Source organism: Lissotriton helveticus, chromosome 7 (genome assembly GCF_964261635.1).
Source record: "Lissotriton helveticus chromosome 7, aLisHel1.1, whole genome shotgun sequence".
Classification (NCBI taxonomy): Eukaryota; Metazoa; Chordata; class Amphibia; order Caudata; family Salamandridae; genus Lissotriton; species Lissotriton helveticus.
The window spans coordinates 558,075,029-558,094,103 of NC_136068.1; the positions used below are offsets into that span (position 1 = coordinate 558,075,029).

The following is a 19,075-nucleotide window of genomic DNA, read 5'->3' on the forward strand; positions in this document are numbered from 1 at the left end:
CCCCATCTTCAATGAAGGATCAAACACCTGCTTCAGCCACACCACTCGGCCCTCCTGGACAGACCACCATTGCGTCCATTTCACTTTCAACTCCAGCACAGCACCCAAACCCGCCCCGTGCCCGCCTCGACGGAACTGAAGTAAAGTCACAGAGGAACTCCTGAACTCCACCCTCCTCCAAATCCGCCACCACTGACACCAATGCTGCAGCCTGGGAATTCCACCACTGGATCGCCAGCTGTGCCGACAAGCTGGCACCTCTCCGACAGACCACCAAACTACACCTCGAAAAAACCTGGCGGAACCGGAAAACCACAGAAGCCCACAACAACCACAAGAACACCATAAAAGACTACCACAGGCTTATAAGGGACACCAAAAGAACCTTCATCAGTGAAAAAATCAAGACCAATGCATCCAACACAAGGGAAATGTTCAACATCATTCAGCAGTTCACTAAACCAGCCTGCGAAGCCACCAACATCGCACCCTCTCAGGAACTCTGCAAAAAACTCAGCTCCTATTTTCACCTGAAGATCATGGCCCTCTACGATAATTTCAGCAAGCCAACAGAAGATAGCGCTGCTCTACCCACAACCGCTGATAAGCCTACCATCACCATCTGGGACACCGCTTCCTTCAAACTCATCTCCTCAACCATGAAGAAAACTCACTCAGGAGCCCCAACGGACACCTGCCCCCGCACATCTTCTACAGAGCCGCCACTACCATCGCTCCCGAACTAGCCCATGCCATCAACTCCTCCCTTGCATCCAGCACCTACCCCATCGACTGGAAACGCGCTGAGGTGAAGCCCCTTCTCAAGAAACCAACGTCCGACCCTACGGGCCTGAAGAACTACTGGCCCATCTCTCTCCTACCTTTTGCAGCCAAAGTCACCGAAAGGCTCGTAAACGCCCAACTGACCACCTTCATCGAAGAAAACTGCATCCTGGACACCTCCCTGTCCGTCTTCTGCAGGAACCACAGCACTGAGACCGCCCTCCTCACCGCCACCGATGACATCCGCATGTTGCTCGATCAGGGCCATACAGCAGCCCTCATCCTCGTAGACATCTCCGCAGCATTCAACACTGGCTCACACCGCTCACTAGCCACCAGGCTCCACAATGCGGGAATAGAGGGGGATGCCCTCAACTGGATCCGTTCCTTCCTCTCAAACCGAACCCAGAGGGTCAGGCTCCCCCCCTTCCTCTCCGACCCCACTGACATCATCTGCGGAGTCCGCCAAGGATCATTGCTAAGCCAGACTCTCTTCAACAAATACATGGCCCCTATCGCCGCCATCGTCAGACAGCACAGGCTCAGCATAATATCCTACCCTGACGACACCCAGCTCATCCTCTCCCTCACCAAGAGCCCCGAAAACACCAGACTCAGCTTCCAGGATGGAATGAGAAAAATGGCGACCTGGATGAAGGACAACTGCCTCAAGCTCAACTCCGAGAAGACTGAGGTCCTCATCCTCGGACCCTGCCCTTCCACCTGGGACAACTCCTGGTGGCCTACTGCCCTCGGGTCCCCACCCCGACAGACCACACTCGGAACCTCGGCATAATCCTCGACTCCTCCCTCTCCATGAACCGCCAAATCAACGCTATCTCCTCCACCAGTTTCAACTGCCACTGAATCCTGCGAAAGACCTTCAAATGGATCCCCCCCAACTGTTGAAAGATCGCCACCCACGCACTCATCACCAGCAGACTTGACTACAGCAACGCCTTCTACGCCGGAATCAACAAAACCCTCCTACGCAAGCTCCAAACCATTCAAAACGCGGCCGCCAGGCTCATCCTAGGGACAAAACGCCGCGAACATATGACCCAACACCTGCGAAAACTCCACTGGCTCCCCATCGAGAAGAGGGTCACCTACAAACTCCTCACCCACGCCTACAAATCCCTCAATAACATCGTACCCAAATACCTCAACGACCGAATATGTTTCCACGCCCCCAAGAGGAACCTCCGCTCCGCCGACCTCGCCCTGGCAGCGGCCCCCCGCATCCACAGAAGCAGAGCGGGCGGCAGGGCCTTCTCCTACACTGCAGCCATAACCTGGAACACGCTCCCGGTAAACATTAGACGCTTTCCAACCCTGCACTTGTTCAGACGAGCCCTCAAAACCTGGCTATTCGACTGACCAGAGCGGCGTTTCCCTCCCCCCCAGCGCCTTGAGACCCTCGCGGTGAGTAGCATGCTTTACCAACCACTGATTGATTGATTGATTGATTGATGCCCCTTTTTAAATATAAGGGTTTTAAAAGAAGTCTTATGGGAGCGTCAATGGCGGGGGAAGAAAACAAAAGATGCAGCCATGATTCAGACATGTAGTTGTGATAGAGCGCGCGAGGCCACCCGACCAATAATTTCGCCGTTTTCCGGCTTCAGGGCCCATATACTTTCAAATCACCATATACATTGACCAGGTGACTTCACGAGCTCTACCAATTTGTGTGTGTTCCCTACTATTGTTTCTCAGTGCACCCGACTTACCATCCACCGATGCGGGTACCTAATGACCACAATGAATCAGGGAGCTAGCTGTAAAAGGAAAGGCAACCAAATACAAACCCAACCAATAACATTCAAATACTGTTGAAATGACCACGGACAACTGGAAGTTTTAAAATGTTTATCTAAAGTTCATTGTTTTCGTTCATCAAATACACGAGAATGAGACATTCAATGACTAGGATAATATAAATGATATAACTATAGAGAAATAAAGACAGGGTAATCATTGAAATACTGACATAAAATGCAACGGGAAGATACTATGCAATTCAGTAATATTTAAGCATGGGCAGACTATGTATGTATAACTATAGGAGGGCCTATAAAGAGTAACACGCTAAGCTTAAAGTGAATGGACCTTTAAATAGTCTAGGTAATGAGGTTCTAGACCATATCAGGAAATGACAAACTGCAATGCAAAATATAATTTCTAGCAAGTGAGAAGACATAGGAACAAATTTATGAGAAAAATGCAAATGACTTTCAATAGTTGCGGAAAGACATGGAAAAATAACATATGCCAAGGTGTCACTTTATTGTAGCAAAGGTAGAAATATAGAAAGGTGCAAGTTTTAAGGAACTTAGAGCAGTATTTACCTAGACTGGTGTGGAAACCAAACCCTGGCCACGGGTCAGTTAAGGACAGGAAACCCTCAAGGAAGGATACCCCTCAAAGGACAGCAGGTGCAGAATGGACACCCAAGACAGAACAGGATACCCTCGGAATAGGAATCAGGACAGGACCCTCAGGACAGGACAGCAAACCCTCAGGACAGGACAGCAAACCCTCAGGACAGGACCGCACCCGCAGTTTGGAAGCAACGCCTGCGCTCCACCCTCTCTGCAGCTATCGATCGAGACCCCGATTGGGTCAGCGAACTCCCAGCAAAGTGCTTCACCAGCACTTTAAGGTTCAGTAAAACCTTAGTCTATGGTCAAATTCGGACAGAGTGCTCCGCAGCTCTCTGTATCTTCAGTCACCTATTGAGTGCGATGGGTCAGTGACAGGTCAGCTAAACCAGACAAGTCGGACGATTCCCTAGGTGAACCCAGGGTAGATATACCGTTTGGGGCAGTGTACCACCCCCCAATGTTGCAAAGTGTCAGAATCCCTCAATTTGGATTGGTCCTAAAGTAGGATTTGGGTAACACACCAATCACAATACAATATTTCAAGCCTGTATTTGCATGCTTGGGTACCGCCTAGTAAGATTGGGGTTCCCATGAGAAGCTACACGGCAAACAGTAGCACAATATTACATTGTAACATATAAGGAGCCACATTCGCTGTTCTCGCAGGGCAGAGGTGACTTTCTCAGGAACATCTTGCACATCACTGCCAACTGGCTGTGTTCCATCAGTCAAGGTCCACTGTGCCTCAGAGTTTGCGCAGGCGCAGAAGGGACCTCCAATATGGCTCTCCTCTCTCTCAGACCCCCATTCCCCGCGGTACATGAAAAGTAAGCGAAAACAAATTAATACATAATAATGTCATCATGAAAACACATCACATGGTTGGTACTTTAAACTTATCATCAAGAATTATACTTATGCAGACTAAATGTTAGCTACATGGAAACAATGTCAGTGGCAGTGGCACGAGCAGTACCACATTGGGCCAAGCTATGTATTACGCATGCGCATAAATTTCCCTCCACTTCTGCAGACGCGTCAGGACACGTGAGTGTGGCTGACGCATGCGCAGTAACTAAATACAAGCGGCGGCCATTTTAGGTGACTCGGGTAAATTATTTTAGTAAAACACATGTGCAAGCTTCGTTATCTTTATTCAAATTTAATATAAACGTTAGTAAAACATACATTTGTTACCTTATTATACATAAACGAGGTTCATGAGTACAGCAAGTCCGCAAAATATGCGAAGCTTTGCTTCATCAATCCCCTCTTTGATGATATTTACTATCATCACAAAAATGGAACCAGATGCCAACTTCCTTTCACACTTTATACAGCTCTATCTCTTCCAACAATCGCTCCAACTTTTCTCTCTCAGTTCTGGTAGGGTGAGAAGTCTTCACCTTTTTGTATATCTGATCATTCACTTCCTCCAATTCGATCTCATCCACACTCCGTTTCAACCCTCTTGCATTTACCTCGTGCTTTTTGGTGCGCTTGCGGCATTTACAACAGATAAAAATGAGAAATATGATAAGACCTATAATTCCAATTGGCATCAGTATCTTGAACAATAAGCTTTTACCTACGCTAGCAAGCCAATGACCTACATTTGAGAGACCATCTACCAGTCTCTTCCAGGCACTATCAACCTCGAGTGGTTTGAGTTCCTTTGTCAAGTTAGCAATGTTTTTCACATATCTTTTGATCTGTACACTTTTATCCGGAATATAAGTGCAACAATGTTGCGCCTTCAACATCCGGCAGACTCCGCCCTCTTTCGCTAATAAGGTGTCAAGAGCAAGTCGATTCTGCAAAACCATTGATCTGATCGCAACCATTTCGGTGTTGACCAGCAGAAATCCATGAGCTGTCTCAGTAGACAATACATCCACTATAGTAGACAATTTACAAATTCTGTGAGTGTTCAGAACCACTCCCACTCCAGGTATCAGTGCACTGAAAATACTACCCATAATTTCACCTATACTTTCTCTTTTACTACGCACTAAGCCATTAGTATTTTCATTGCTTCCAGCTTTCCCATTTACATGGTATATTTTCGGGAAGACAATGCCAAAATAGCAGCTTCCATACCAGTGATCCGGCAATTTGAAATAAGCCTTGTCCCCACAAATATAATAAATTTCAGGAAACACAGGCTCTGACCCATTTTTGAAACCCCAACCTCCAATTACCTTGTAATTATGTTCGCATTCACTGGAACCAATGAAAATGTTATTATAATAGCTAGTCTTCTCGCGGTGAAGACATAGCTTGCCTTTCTTTTCAAAATCCAGCAACAGAGCAGGTCCCGCCCCACCATTTGAGGTGCCTTCCATGTTCTCCGCCCACTTTGGCTTTTTCTGACTTTCGTCATTAGCCTTCTTTTGTATTTTCATTCTTCTTTTCTCTGCCATGTTCAGGAACATCTTTTCCTGTTCACGCAAAGAACAAGTCAAGTTATCTCTGTGTGCGTCCGCTATGTCAATGTTACCTATAGTCAAAAAGTAGTCTCCCATATATCTAATTGTGTCACTTTTGGTATGTACAGGATTCAAGTTCCCACGGATAGGAAGCTCAGAAAAGATCACGTCATTGTTAGAGTAATAGTACTGTAACGGTCCTCTTTTGTAAAATAAACTAGCTAAAATGCTACAGGAGATTCCATATGTCAATGGCAAGTGATGGTATGTCACGCCTTCAGCTACAGAAGTAGGTAGCTTCATGCAGACATAGCAATCTTCAATTTCCATAGTCTCTACATAGTGTATTAACAAGTTTGCAAAAACATTTAAGTGTGTCCTGTTCTTAATTCCATGATAATGTAGTCCTCCCTCATCTGATGTTTCTAAGTCTTGTTTGGTCTGTCTTAGTGCTCTCTCATGTCTTGCTACACTCTGTGTTGTCAGCTCCTCACTGTCAGTATTTACAACTTCAGTAGGGACAATGTTAGTATCTTTACTTACAGCAAAGGGAATGAAAATTGTTAGTCCTATCCAGATGACTATCAGTACTATTATACTACATATACACACCTTGCAGCACGTCTTGAAACGACTGCAACTAGGTCTACCATTCACGGTTGAATCAGACATTTCTGCTCAGAAGAAGTTTCTCGACCCCTCTTTGTTTCTTTACACAACTAGCTTACTTTGTGCAAATTCACGGTGGTTCGTCTTCTTCTTCAGCAGAGTACTCAGGGACGGGCTCTCCGTCGCTTACGTCAGTTATATCAAGATCTTCAAGTTCTTCCAAAACGAGTGTCCATTCAGGAGACTTGTACTTTTTGTTTTGTCTTTTTATTCGTTCACTCCTTCTTTTGGAAGAGTTTTCTCCTTGCTCTGCTATCCGCGCACTTCTCCTTGCTTCTGCACGTTTTTCTTCCACCGTCTTTATCCTTAGCCTCAATTTCTTTACGAACCTAGGCTCAAGGTTGTTTCTTTTCTTGAGTCTCTTAGTTGGTACTTGGATTTCGTTTTCTTCTCTTATCCTCTTGTTCTCTTTAGCTTGTGGCAATTCTGCTTCACTTTCTTCTTCTTCTTCCCCTATCTGGCTAGTTCCAGGGCTAGCATCTAGTTCTTCTGCCTGGTTACTAATCTGGCCTTGTTCAGGAATATTTTGTTTTTGGCTTTCGATTGTCTCTATTTCTGTTTCTGTTTCCTGAACCCGTTCTTCTAACCCTATCTGATCCTGTTCAAGCACTTCGATCTCTTGATTTTCTTCTGCTCGAACTATTATTCTATGTCTAAGCTGTCCCTTATCCACATCAGGAGTTAGTGGAGGCGTATCGAACACCTGTTCTGTCCCTGTCTGACCTTCTTCTTCCTCAGTTTTGATGTGAATCTCAAGCGGCTGAGGTTCTTCGCCTGTGCCTTGCTTTTCCTGACTAGTCCACTCTCTACCTTCACAAAGTCGCTCTCTTGTTCGGATGGGATCTTCGGTCAGATCAATCAATGGTATCCACTCTTCTGGCCATATGCTTGGCAGCTCGTCATCAGCTACTCCTGGCTCAGTTTCCTGGACCTCTTCAGCAGGCTGGATTCTTGGCAGTTCGTAGTCAACTACTCCTGGGCCAACGTCTGCTGTTCCTGCAGCTTGACTGGTGCTGGGCTGTTCGTTGTCAGCTGCTTCTGGTCTGGCTCCTGCAGAGTCCTCTGCTGGATGCCCTTCTTCTTCAAGTTCCTTGTCTGGTAATACCTTCTGGGTGTGGCCAGCGTGGATCCACTGGGGAACACCTGCGCACTTCACTGCAGTGGTTGTTACCAGGATTACTTGGCGTTTCTTTCCCCACCTGGGTGCCAGACAGCTTGACCGAGTGTGCTTCTTTATTTTGACCCAGTCTCCTGGAACCAAGTTGTGGAGAGGAGTCGTTGGATTGAGGATGCCGTCGTCTCCAATCTGGCGAGAGATAGAACGCACTTGGTCACCCAATCTTCTGCAGTATTCAAGCACCAAATCATCAGTAATACTCAACAGTTTGCTTCCTGGCACCCATGCTTGTCTCATCACTCTTCCCATAATGATTTCATGGGGACTTAGGCCTGTCTTGCGGTCAGGAACACTTCTCAGTCCCATCAGGACCAGGGGCAGGGCCTTCACCCAGGTCATGCCAGTTGCATCAGTCAGCTTTGCTAGTCTGTTTTTGATAGTTCCATTTACTTGTTCCAATATCCCAGAAGCCTCTGGATGATATGCACAGTGAAGTTTCTGCCTTATTCCAAAGGCCTTACAGAGTTCAGCCAGTATTTCATTCTGAAAATGTCCACCCTTATCTGATTCAATAATGAATGGCACCCCGAATCTAGGTATCAGTTCTTTTAGTAAACACTTCGCTACTGTCAGTGCGTCACTTTGGGGAGTAGGGTAAGCTTCTACCCACTTTGAAAATACGCAAACAATGACAAGTACATATCGCTTCCCTTCACAACGGGGCATGGTGATGAAATCAATCTGTATCCTTACAAAGGGACCCCCTGATCTCCCAATTTTGCTCAGTTCAACCATTGTCCTCTTTCCTGGGTTCATTTGTTGACATGACAGGCACCTCTGGCAGAGGGACTCTGCTACTTTCCTGAACTTCTTACTGTACCAAGTCTGTTGAAATACCAGAATCATGGCATCCCTACCAATGTGTGATCCCTCGTGTATTAATCTTGCCATTGTGCCAAGCAAGTGTTGGGGTAACACAGGCATACCAGTTGGGCCCAAAATGACACCATCCACACGTCTCGGTCTACACCCATCCTCCTTCCATTTCTCTCTTTCTTGCCAAGGGGCCGACTCCTGCCACTCTCTCACTTCATCCCAAGTAGGCACTTCTTCAAACACTTGAAGTTGGCAGCTGGCTCCGATCCCCCCTCGTTTAGGATTAACGATATAGTGATCTCTGGCGCACCATTGGGCCACTCGATCAGCATAATCGTTTCCCAGTGATACTTTGTCCATGCTCTTCTTATGAGCATCGCATTTTACCACTGCCAGTTCCTTGGGTAACTGGATGGCCTCTAAAAGGTCATGAACAACTTTTCCATTTCGAATGGGAGTACCTGAGGAAGTCAGGAATTCCCTCTGTAGCCACAATTGGCCAAAGTCATGCACAACACCATAACAGTACTGACTGTCAGTATACACTGTTATGCGTATGTTTTTCCCAATTTGGCAAGCTTTTATCATAGCAATCAATTCGGCTACTTGTGCAGACTTTATGTTATATAGATAACCTGCTTCTTCAATTTTGGTTAAGGAGACTACAGCATAGGCAGCACTCAGGCCTCCTAGTTCATGTCTTAGACAGGAACCATCCACAAATAATTCCATGTCATGCACAGGCAATGGAGTTTCTTTAATGTCTGGGCGTGGCTTGGTACTGAACTCTGTCAGATCGATGCAGTCATGTTCATCATCATCCCCACCTTCCATTTCCCGGGGGTCGGGGAGTAAAGTGGCAGGGTTCAGAATACCGCACCTAACAATGCTTACATTTGCTGCACCCACAAGAATCCTCTCGTATTTAGTCAGCCGACTAGGGGTGAGATACTGCGTTTTGGTTCTAGTCAATAAAATTACCACTCCATGTGAAACATACACAGTCACAGGATGTCCCATGACAATGGACTCACTCTGTTCCAAACTTGCGCAGGTAGCAGCTACTGCTTCCAGACAGCCTGGTAACCCAGCAGCTACTGGGTCCAAGGTGGCAGGGAAATAGGCCACAGGCCTTCTGGTCGTGCCATGTTCTTGAGTCAGGACTGACAATGCGCAATTATCGCGAGTGTCACAGAATAGGGCAAATTCTTTGGAATAATCTGGCATTCCCAATGCAAGGGCTGTACACAGACAATTTTTCAGTCTTGTGAAGGCCATTAGGCTTTCATCGTCTCATTCTACAATATCTGGCATTCCTCTCGTGGTCATTTTTATCAAAGGCCTGGCTAAGACTGCAAATCCCAGAATCCATTGCCTGCAGTACCCTAGTACACCCAGGAACATTCTGATTTCCTTTTGAGCATGGGGCAACTGCATCTTTTGAATTATTCTCACTCTTTCTGATGTGACTTTTCTGACACCCTTTTCTATCTGGTGTCCTAGATATTTCACTGATTTTGCACAAAACTGTAGTTTGTCAGGGGCCACTTTATGCCCTTTCTCACACAAATGATTTAGTAGGGCAATGGTGTCAACTACACAGTCCCTATGACTTTTAGACGCCAATAGGAGGTCGTCTATGTACTGCACTAGGACAGAGTTCCCAGGTAAGATCAAAGTCTCTAGACATTTTTTCAAGATCTGATTAAAGATAGAGGGGCTCTCTGTATACCCTTGAGGGACCCGGTTCCAGCAATACACGTGACCTTCGAAGGCAAATGAGAAAAGAAATTTGCTGTCGGGGTGCAAGGGTATCGAAAAGAACGCATGACACAAATCAATCACAGTGAACCACTCAGCATCCCAAGGAATCTGGTACAATATCACTGCTGGGTTCGGGACAATAGGGCAACAGGGAACTACAATTTTGTTTACCTTTCTCAGGTCTTGCACTACCCTGTACTTGCCACTAGGCTTCTTGATACCCATAATCGGTGAGTTACATGGGCTACTCATCACTTCCTGTATGATGTTTCCTTCTAGTAATTTTTGTATTTCCAGTGTGACACCGGCTTTCACTTCAGCATTCATTCGGTAGGGCTTGGTGTTAGGGTATACTGCATTATCCTTGATGGCTATCTGTATGGGGTCTACATCCTTCATTAATCCTACATCTTTTCCAGTGAAGTCCCACACCTCTGGCTTTACTGCTTCTTGGAGTTCTTTGGGCAAGTCTTGCAGGGTCAATCGTTTAATTTCTGAGTCAGGTCTGAGCAACAATAATTTATAAATGCCATCTTCATCCGGGGTCTGAATTTCAACACCTTTTGGTGTGCAAAAGATGGTACAGTTCATTTTGCACAGCAAATCACGACCCAGTAGATTCACTGGACTGGTGTCACAGACGACAAATCTATGCATTTGTTTAAAATTTCCAATTGAAATCTCCATCGGTTCGGTAACAGGAGTACTAATCAATTGATTAGATACACCCACTACTTGGATATTTTCTCCCGAGAGGGGTAGGTTTGGAACGTCCACTGTTCTTACAGTAGAACGGGTAGCGCCAGTGTCCAACAGAAAGGTGACATCATTTCCGTCAACCTTTCCTTCAATGTATGGTCCAGACTGGTCTACCGGCAAGGAAGCGCCAAGTACGCACTCCTCGTCCTCCCCTCTCAGGCCCCGTCAGTACTGATCATTACAAAGGAAGGTATCATTCAGCAGATACTGCGAAGTTGCTGTATTTCTGTTCTCACCGCTTTCCCAAACTTCTATCTCCTCACCCTCTCCCTGTTTTCCCCTGTACACCTGCTTTGGTGCTCGAGGCACCTGAACTGTTTTTACCTGTGGTTGAGTCTTTCTTGGTCTTTCTTTCTGCGTCTGTGGAGTTAAATCAGGTGTTTTGGCATTATCATCCATTAAATAGGGACACTCGTTATGCCAGTGTCCAATTTCGCCGCACTGATGGCAGGGAAATTTCTTCATAGCCTCTTCCCTGCTAAATTTGGGCCGGGGCTTTCCTCCACCCCCACCCCCAGGACCTTTGTTCTCAGCATTTTTAACCATGTTACTCAACTGTTTTTCCTGCTGTTCTGCGAGCTTCACTTGAGCCCACATCACTTTCTCCTTAAGGGCCTTTTTCTTTTCTGCCATCTCGTCCTCGCAGTACTTTGCGTACCGCAGGACCTCATCCATCTTTTTTGTATGCCAACAGATTTTATTATCTTTTATCCACTGACAAATTTCGGGTCTTAAACCATTTACAAACCTGTAAATAAAATGCGTCATGTCTTTCATCTCGATGTTATCAATACCACTGTATGTTTTGAATACCTGCAATAACCTCTCATAGAAGGAGTGCACTGTCTCATCCCTTTCCTGTGTTGTCCTATCTATTTTGGTCCAATCAGTTTCTTTAGCTGGCACTTTTAGTTTCAAATGCTGAATTACCTGCTCATATTTTCGCATGACATCCTTTGATGGCTCCCCTGTTTCCTTATTTCTTGGGTACTCTTCACTAGGCCAGTCTATGGCTATTTTACACTGGGTCCATAAATCTACCGGAACCACAATGTCGAAAAACCCATCCAGGTCTTTCCACAGACATTTCTGTACCTTCACGAACCTTTCCACCTGCCTGTACCAGTCTACTGGTTTCTCTCGTAATTTTGGAAAATCATTCGTAAAGGACACAATATCCTGTCTAGACCAGGGGACATGCACATACTTCCCTCCGGGTACTTCGCGCATTGGGCATAACTGCTCAGGTTTTTCTACCTCCCTTAAAGCAAACTCAGGAGTCGCTTGTCTGGAGCGAGCCTCTTCTTTCTTTCTCGCCCACCTACTTCTCCATCTTTCCACATCTCCCCATTTTTGCAGTACCCCCAATAATTCTTTAATCTGCAACTTTTTCCCTGCCACATTCAGGTGCTCTATATCTTTATCTGAGAAGTCTGCTCTGTACGGTTTCTGCAAGGGCTTGGATTTTGAAATATCTACTCCCATACTGGCTGCGGTGTCTGTCAGTTTTCCGTGGAGCACTCTGGTGTTCCTTGTAAAGCTTTTACACATAAACGACAATTCTTCTTCAGAGTAGGTATTCAATCGATCCAACCCCACATTTCCTGCCATTAATTCTTCTATTTCTACCCTCAGCTTGTAGAGGTCTAAAGGTTTCGTTTGCGGAGTCTGTTTCTCTAATTCGCGACTCCAACTTTCAATTTCATCCGGAGTTACCAGAGAGACACTCCTAGTACCTGTTGCTGACTCTAATTTAATTTCTTTCGTATTAAAAGGGTTATGCCTCTGCTGCATTCCCTTTCCGGTCTGTTTGTTTGGCAAGTCCAAGAACGCAACTTCAGACTCGCACTCACTGGACTGATCATCTATGATTATCGGTTCCTGTCTCGGGGGTGCCATGACTGGGGTCATAACTGGAGTAATCGGATTTCCCTGACCATTTCCGTATAACGGAACCACTGGTCCAATAGTTACGGGAATAGTCAACGCCTCAGGACTGGTATTTAACTGGGAGATTTTCTGAATTATTTCTGTCCTTTGTCTAGCTAGAGCCTCTTGCTCCTTTTCCACTAGTATCCTTCTTAAAGTCGTGTCATGTAATATCTGTGGGGTCAATGGAGGAGTAAAACTCGGGGCAGTAGGATGCGTTTCACTTGGCCCCCCACCATAATTTGGTTTTGGGAACAAAGTTCCGGTGTTAAAGGACCTGCGCTCTTCCTCATATGGAGGTTGAACAAAAGGCAGTCCTGAACTCGATGGTTTCTCTTCGTTTTCATACATAGGTCTGGGAAGGAACACTTTTGTACGTGAATATTTTTCTTCCTGGCTTGCGGGCACTTTGGGATATATATCCCTTGTTTCCGCCGGTTCGGGTTTCTCAAAATAGGGCAATACTTGACCACCCCCTCCCAGTCCTAATGATCTGTCTTCTTCCTTTAGAAAGTGGCGACGGGGAACATCTCCTACACTGGAAGGACGGACCCCCTCATTATAAGGTGGCGGACTTCGGGTACAGATGTCATCTATTAATTCATCATCTGACTCCCCAAGGGCCCCCCAATGCTTACACTTTTCGGTACTTTTCTCACCCGCTGCAGGATTATGACATGCCGGCATCATGGGAAACAGACCCTCAACAATCATACTCTGCCTCCACTGCTTCATCCTTTTATCCCTGGACTCCTGTTTTTGCCTGGGGTACCATTTGGTCAGACCTTTGTCCATTCGGGGTCTTTCTCTTTCAAAAGCCTCTATTTCCCATTCCTCTAATGCCTCATACTGCGTTAGTCTCGGTCTGGGATGCAGTTCATTCATTCGGGTTCTTAAATTAAATAAGATCCTACCATTGAAAGTGCCTCCTAACGGAAAAGCCAATACTCCGTCATCTTTTGTGTACTTTACCCAATTCTCCAACCACACACAGGTGTTGTACCCTCTGTCAAACATCATGAATGAGGCAGGAGTATTTGGTGGCGGGATAGTTACGCCCTCTCTAGATTTTATTGGTTTGTCTGTTTTGAAATAATTCTTTACCCTACTTACAAGGGACATCTTTCTCTTAGCTCCGTACATGATATCGTATCTATTAGCCTTCCACTGATCCCTTTCGAACCCTTGGTTTCTTGGATCGGGTCTAGTCTCTGGACTATACGAGTGCCACATACGTTTTCTACGCTTAACTCTGTTTACAACTACCTCCAATCAGAACGCGCTTCAGAAATCCGTGCAACCAATGGGTGCGCGACTCTAAATAATTTCCGCCAATGGGTGCGCGGCCCCTTCGTGAGACAGTTCCCACGCTCTGGCGCTCACCCCTCCTTTACAATTTCAGCTCCGCTACCCACCCGCTGCTTCTACCAATCCCAGCGCGGCACAGAGTGACGTCAGAGGCGCTTTCGCGACTGACTCCCTCCCTTCACAAGGTAACGGAAACTTTCTTTCTTTTAAAGTGCTCAGTGCTTGGTTATTTTACAACAAATACACATTCGCCACAGTGCTCAAGTGTCTAGACAGAGAAAGAATTATTTTACTGCAAGTAAACTACTTCCATTTACTTTTCACGCGCTGCGGGTAGATCTCTTCCGCCTACCCTTCACTCTAGCATCGGTGAACCTGTTATTCCCCTAAACTCATCCACTTCTCCGGGATATATCCGAGTCTAAGGTTTCTCAGCGGACCCCTTTGCTTTCACCCAAGCTCCGAGGAACCTGCTACTCTTCCGATGTGACCCTTACTAGGTTACGCCACTATGGGAATTTTGCCAATGAACCTCGTTACTAACATTTATTCACGCATGTATTCAGAAAAAACCCTAGTTAGTGCTTCCCGGTTATCCTAACCTGCACCTAACTTTCCTCGAGCCTGTGACCGCAGGACAATGGATTCTATTCACCACTTGCCCTTTCAATTCCCCGGGGAGTTCGGACAACAAGAAACAATACGGTTTACTAACGCATGGATTAATACATATAACAATATAAGAACAAGAATAATAACAATACAATAATTCATGAATTCAAAGGCAACACACTTCAAGAGACTGATCAGATCCCCTGGAATGGCCGCTCTTATAGCAGCATCAATGTACTACCAGCTACCGACTTGACTAGACTAACTAGTCCTACCTAACCTTTAGCTAGTCCCTAACCATACCTCTGCTACCAGAAAAACTGATAGAGCGCGCGAGGCCACCCGACCAATAATTTCGCCGTTTTCCGGCTTCAGGGCCCATATACTTTCAAATCACCATATACATTGACCAGGTGACTTCACGAGCTCTACCAATTTGTGTGTGTTCCCTACTATTGTTTCTCAGTGCACCCGACTTACCATCCACCGATGCGGGTACCTAATGACCACAATGAATCAGGGAGCTAGCTGTAAAAGGAAAGGCAACCAAATACAAACCCAACCAATAACATTCAAATACTGTTGAAATGACCACGGACAACTGGAAGTTTTAAAATGTTTATCTAAAGTTCATTGTTTTCATTCATCAAATACACGAGAATGAGACATTCAATGACTAGGATAATATAAATGATATAACTATAGAGAAATAAAGACAGGGTAATCATTGAAATACTGACATAAAATGCAACGGGAAGATACTATGCAATTCAGTAATATTTAAGCATGGGCAGACTATGTATGTATAACTATAGGAGGGCCTATAAAGAGTAACACGCTAAGCTTAAAGTGAATGGACCTTTAAATAGTCTAGGTAATGAGGTTCTAGACCATATCAGGAAATGACAAACTGCAATGCAAAATATAATTTCTAGCAAGTGAGAAGACATAAGAACAAATTTATGAGAAAAATGCAAATGACTTTCAATAGTTGCGGAAAGACATGGAAAAATAACATATGCCAAGGTGTCACTTTATTGTAGCAAAGGTAGAAATATAGAAAGGTGCAAGTTTTAAGGAACTTAGAGCAGTATTTACCTAGACTGGTGTGGAAACCAAACCCTGGCCACGGGTCAGTTAAGGACAGGAAACCCTCAAGGAAGGATACCCCTCAAAGGACAGCAGGTGCAGAATGGACACCCAAGACAGGACAGGATACCCTCGGAATAGGAATCAGGACAGGACCCTCAGGACAGGACAGCAAACCCTCAGGACAGGACAGCAAACCCTCAGGACAGGACCGCACCCGCAGTTTGGAAGCAACGCCTGCGCTCCACCCTCTCTGCAGCTATCGATCGAGACCCCGATTGGGTCAGCGAACTCCCAGCAAAGTGCTTCACCAGCACTTTAAGGTTCAGTAAAACCTTAGTCTATGGTCAAATTCGGACAGAGTGCTCCGCAGCTCTCTGTATCTTCAGTCACCTATTGAGTGCGATGGGTCAGTGACAGGTCAGCTAAACCAGACAAGTCGGACGATTCCCTAGGTGAACCCAGGGTAGATATACCGTTTGGGGCAGTGTACCACCCCCCAATGTTGCAAAGTGTCAGAATCCCTACATTTGGATTGGTCCTAAAGTAGGATTTGGGTAACACACCAATCACAATACAATATTCCAAGCCTGTATTTGCATGCTTGGGTACCGCCTAGTAAGATTGGGGTTCCCATGAGAAGCTACACGGCAAACAGTAGCACAATATTACATTGTAACATATAAGGAGCCACATTCGCTGTTCTCGCAGGGCAGAGGTGACTTTCTCAGGAACATCTTGCACATCACTGCCAACTGGCTGTGTTCCATCAGTCAAGGTCCACTGTGCCTCAGAGTTTGCGCAGGCGCAGAAGGGACCTCCAATATGGCTCTCCTCTCTCTCAGACCCCCATTCCCCGCGGTACATGAAAAGTAAGCGAAAACAAATTAATACATAATAATGTCATCATGAAAACACATCACATGGTTGGTACTTTAAACTTATCATCAAGAATTATACTTATGCAGACTAAATGTTAGCTACATGGAAACAATGACAGTGGCAGTGGCACGAGCAGTACCACATTGGGCCAAGCTATGTATTACGCATGCGCATAAATTTCCCTCCACTTCTGCAGACGCGTCAGGACACGTGAGTGTGGCTGACGCATGCGCAGTAACTAAATACAAGCGGCGGCCATTTTAGGTGACTCGGGTAAATTATTTTAGTAAAACACATGTGCAAGCTTCGTTATCTTTATTCAAACTTAATATAAACGTTAGTAAAACATACATTTGTTACCTTATTATACATAAACGAGGTTCATGAGTACAGCAAGTCCGCAAAATATGCGAAGCTTTGCTTCATCAGTTGCACAGTTTGAAAGCCCCCTCCTTAGATGTTGGAGCACATAGGTGGAAGGCAGTGGAGCGCAAACTTAGGAGTACTCAATTTTATCAACAAATAGCATATTAATTGTACTTTACTGGATTCATCTTTCTCATTGTTATAAGTATTGTTTTATATATATATATATATGTAGGTATAAATATATTTATATATTTATAAAAAATTGTGGTATTATTCTAACAAAAAATACTTCTTTTGGGAAAATCTAAAAATTCTTTAGAAACCAAAGAATTGGTGAAAAAAAAACATTTTCCTTTACCATATGCATATGCTACATACGAAAATAGATTCACAATTATAGCTTAAAAAGTAAATATTTGTCAACTTTACAGATGCCATAAGACTTTTCCCTCAGGCAAATGCACAAATAGCAGCAGCACTTTAGGGGAGGCATAGACATAAAACCAGGCACCTACAAAGCAGGTTATGGCTGTTTTTGTAAGCCCAGTAGGGGGAGTGCAAAACAACAAAGCACGTTATAGCTGTATTTCTAAGCCCCATAGGGGGAGACCAAACCTAGTTAGCTTGTAGCTGTATTTGTAAGCTCCCCTCTGATGTAGGGGGAGACCAAACCTATGGGGGAGATCATCTATTTAGAACACCTGTTGTGACGCGTGTGCGCACCACTTGGGTCACCACTCGCGTTTCTTTTTTTTCATTTCGCGGCTGCATGGCTTTACTTTTTCGGCCGCGCGGCCAATGCTTGTTATGATTCATGCCTGCTCTACGGCCCTTGAATTCACTTGACTCTGCGAGGCTCCGAATGGGTTAATATGGCCCAGCCTTAGCTAATCAGCTGTAGCTAATCGGAAATACCCCGAGGCTCATTGAATCGCTGCACAAGCTCTCCGGCAGCCGGTTTTGACAGAACACACTGCCTCAGCCCCTCACACTCAGCGCGTCCACCAGAGAAGCCGGAAGGTACCTCCGCTCTTCGTATTCAGGATGATTTATGCGCTCCTGTACATGTGAGATTTCTGCAGCATTTTTCCTCCCTTGTAATGTAGAGCGCCCACTCCCAGCCACATTTGCCCACTTAACCTATCTCCACAAGGCACCGTTGATATGCTGAATAACCTGTGCCTAAGGGAATTGCTGACGCCGGAGTGAGCCTCTCTCCCTCGTGCAGCCCATACTATTTGGAACAAACACACGCTCCCATACGCCATAAGTGCCTCTCCATTTATTTGCCTTTTATTCTATTCCCAACTGCCTTATTAGTCCTTAACTAATGTTCCTCTTTTCTCAGTTAGCGCTATTCACTGGCGGCTGCAAGACACAGCAGGAGCTAATTATCGCCCCTTTTCCTAGTAACAGTTCTGACGCCCCCTGCGGCCATCAAGTATCCAGTGCATCAATGTCCATGAGTGGGGTGCTCTGTGCTGGATTATAAATAGTTTGTCTCTGGGGCCGTGTGCGCCAAGCATTGGTGGGCACAGAGAAGCGCTTGTTCCAACGAGGCGCTATTGTGACAAAAGGTAAAAGGTCAATATCAGGCGCGCAACACCCATTGGACTCAATGGGCTTTCCTCTGCTACGGTTTTCGTCAGGTGAGGACCTTTTGATATGTGTGTGTCTAGGGCAGCCGACTTTTGAAGCTGGGGGACCAGGTTTGCGAGAGGCTTTGCTCCCTGTAAAATCACTTAATCCCCCCCGCCCCCACCAAAATTTAACATGTAGTTGTGTAACGTGACTGGTGCTCCTATAAAGCGCTCCAATACCTTTGGGTCGAGTTCGCGCTATATAAATCTACAACAAAAAAGCCCCCCAGCCCCCCACCCCCCTCTGACGATGCTCTAGCCTTCCTGTGGGCACCTACACCTAGAATAGAAATAGCCTATAGGCAGGGCCACTTGAGTGATGTGGCAGGAGAGTACAAATTTTGCGCAGGGTTGACTAAATTATGGGGCAAGGCTAGGCAAATTATGCGGTAATATCAAATTTTGTCACCCTACTACATTTGTTTGGTCATTTTTACACGTTAATGCAGTTGGGCAAATGTT

The 19,075-nt window shown here is 45.6% G+C and overlaps 1 protein-coding gene across 4 annotated transcripts in view; it reads left to right on the forward strand.

Annotated features, from left to right (window-relative positions):
• Nucleotides 1-17,879: 17,879 nt before the first annotated feature.
• LOC144766889 (membrane-spanning 4-domains subfamily A member 4D-like) overlaps nucleotides 17,880-19,075 on the forward strand; it is a 724,286-nt gene continuing 723,090 nt past the window's right edge. For 3 of the 4 annotated variants that reach the window (XM_078650596.1, XM_078650598.1, XM_078650599.1), the window contains exon 1: nucleotides 17,880-17,993. The gene's annotated coding sequence lies outside the window, so the exon portion shown is untranslated. Of the gene's footprint in view, nucleotides 17,994-18,489; nucleotides 18,623-19,075 lie in introns of those variants that run through there. The other variant, XM_078650597.1, reaches the window with a different exon arrangement.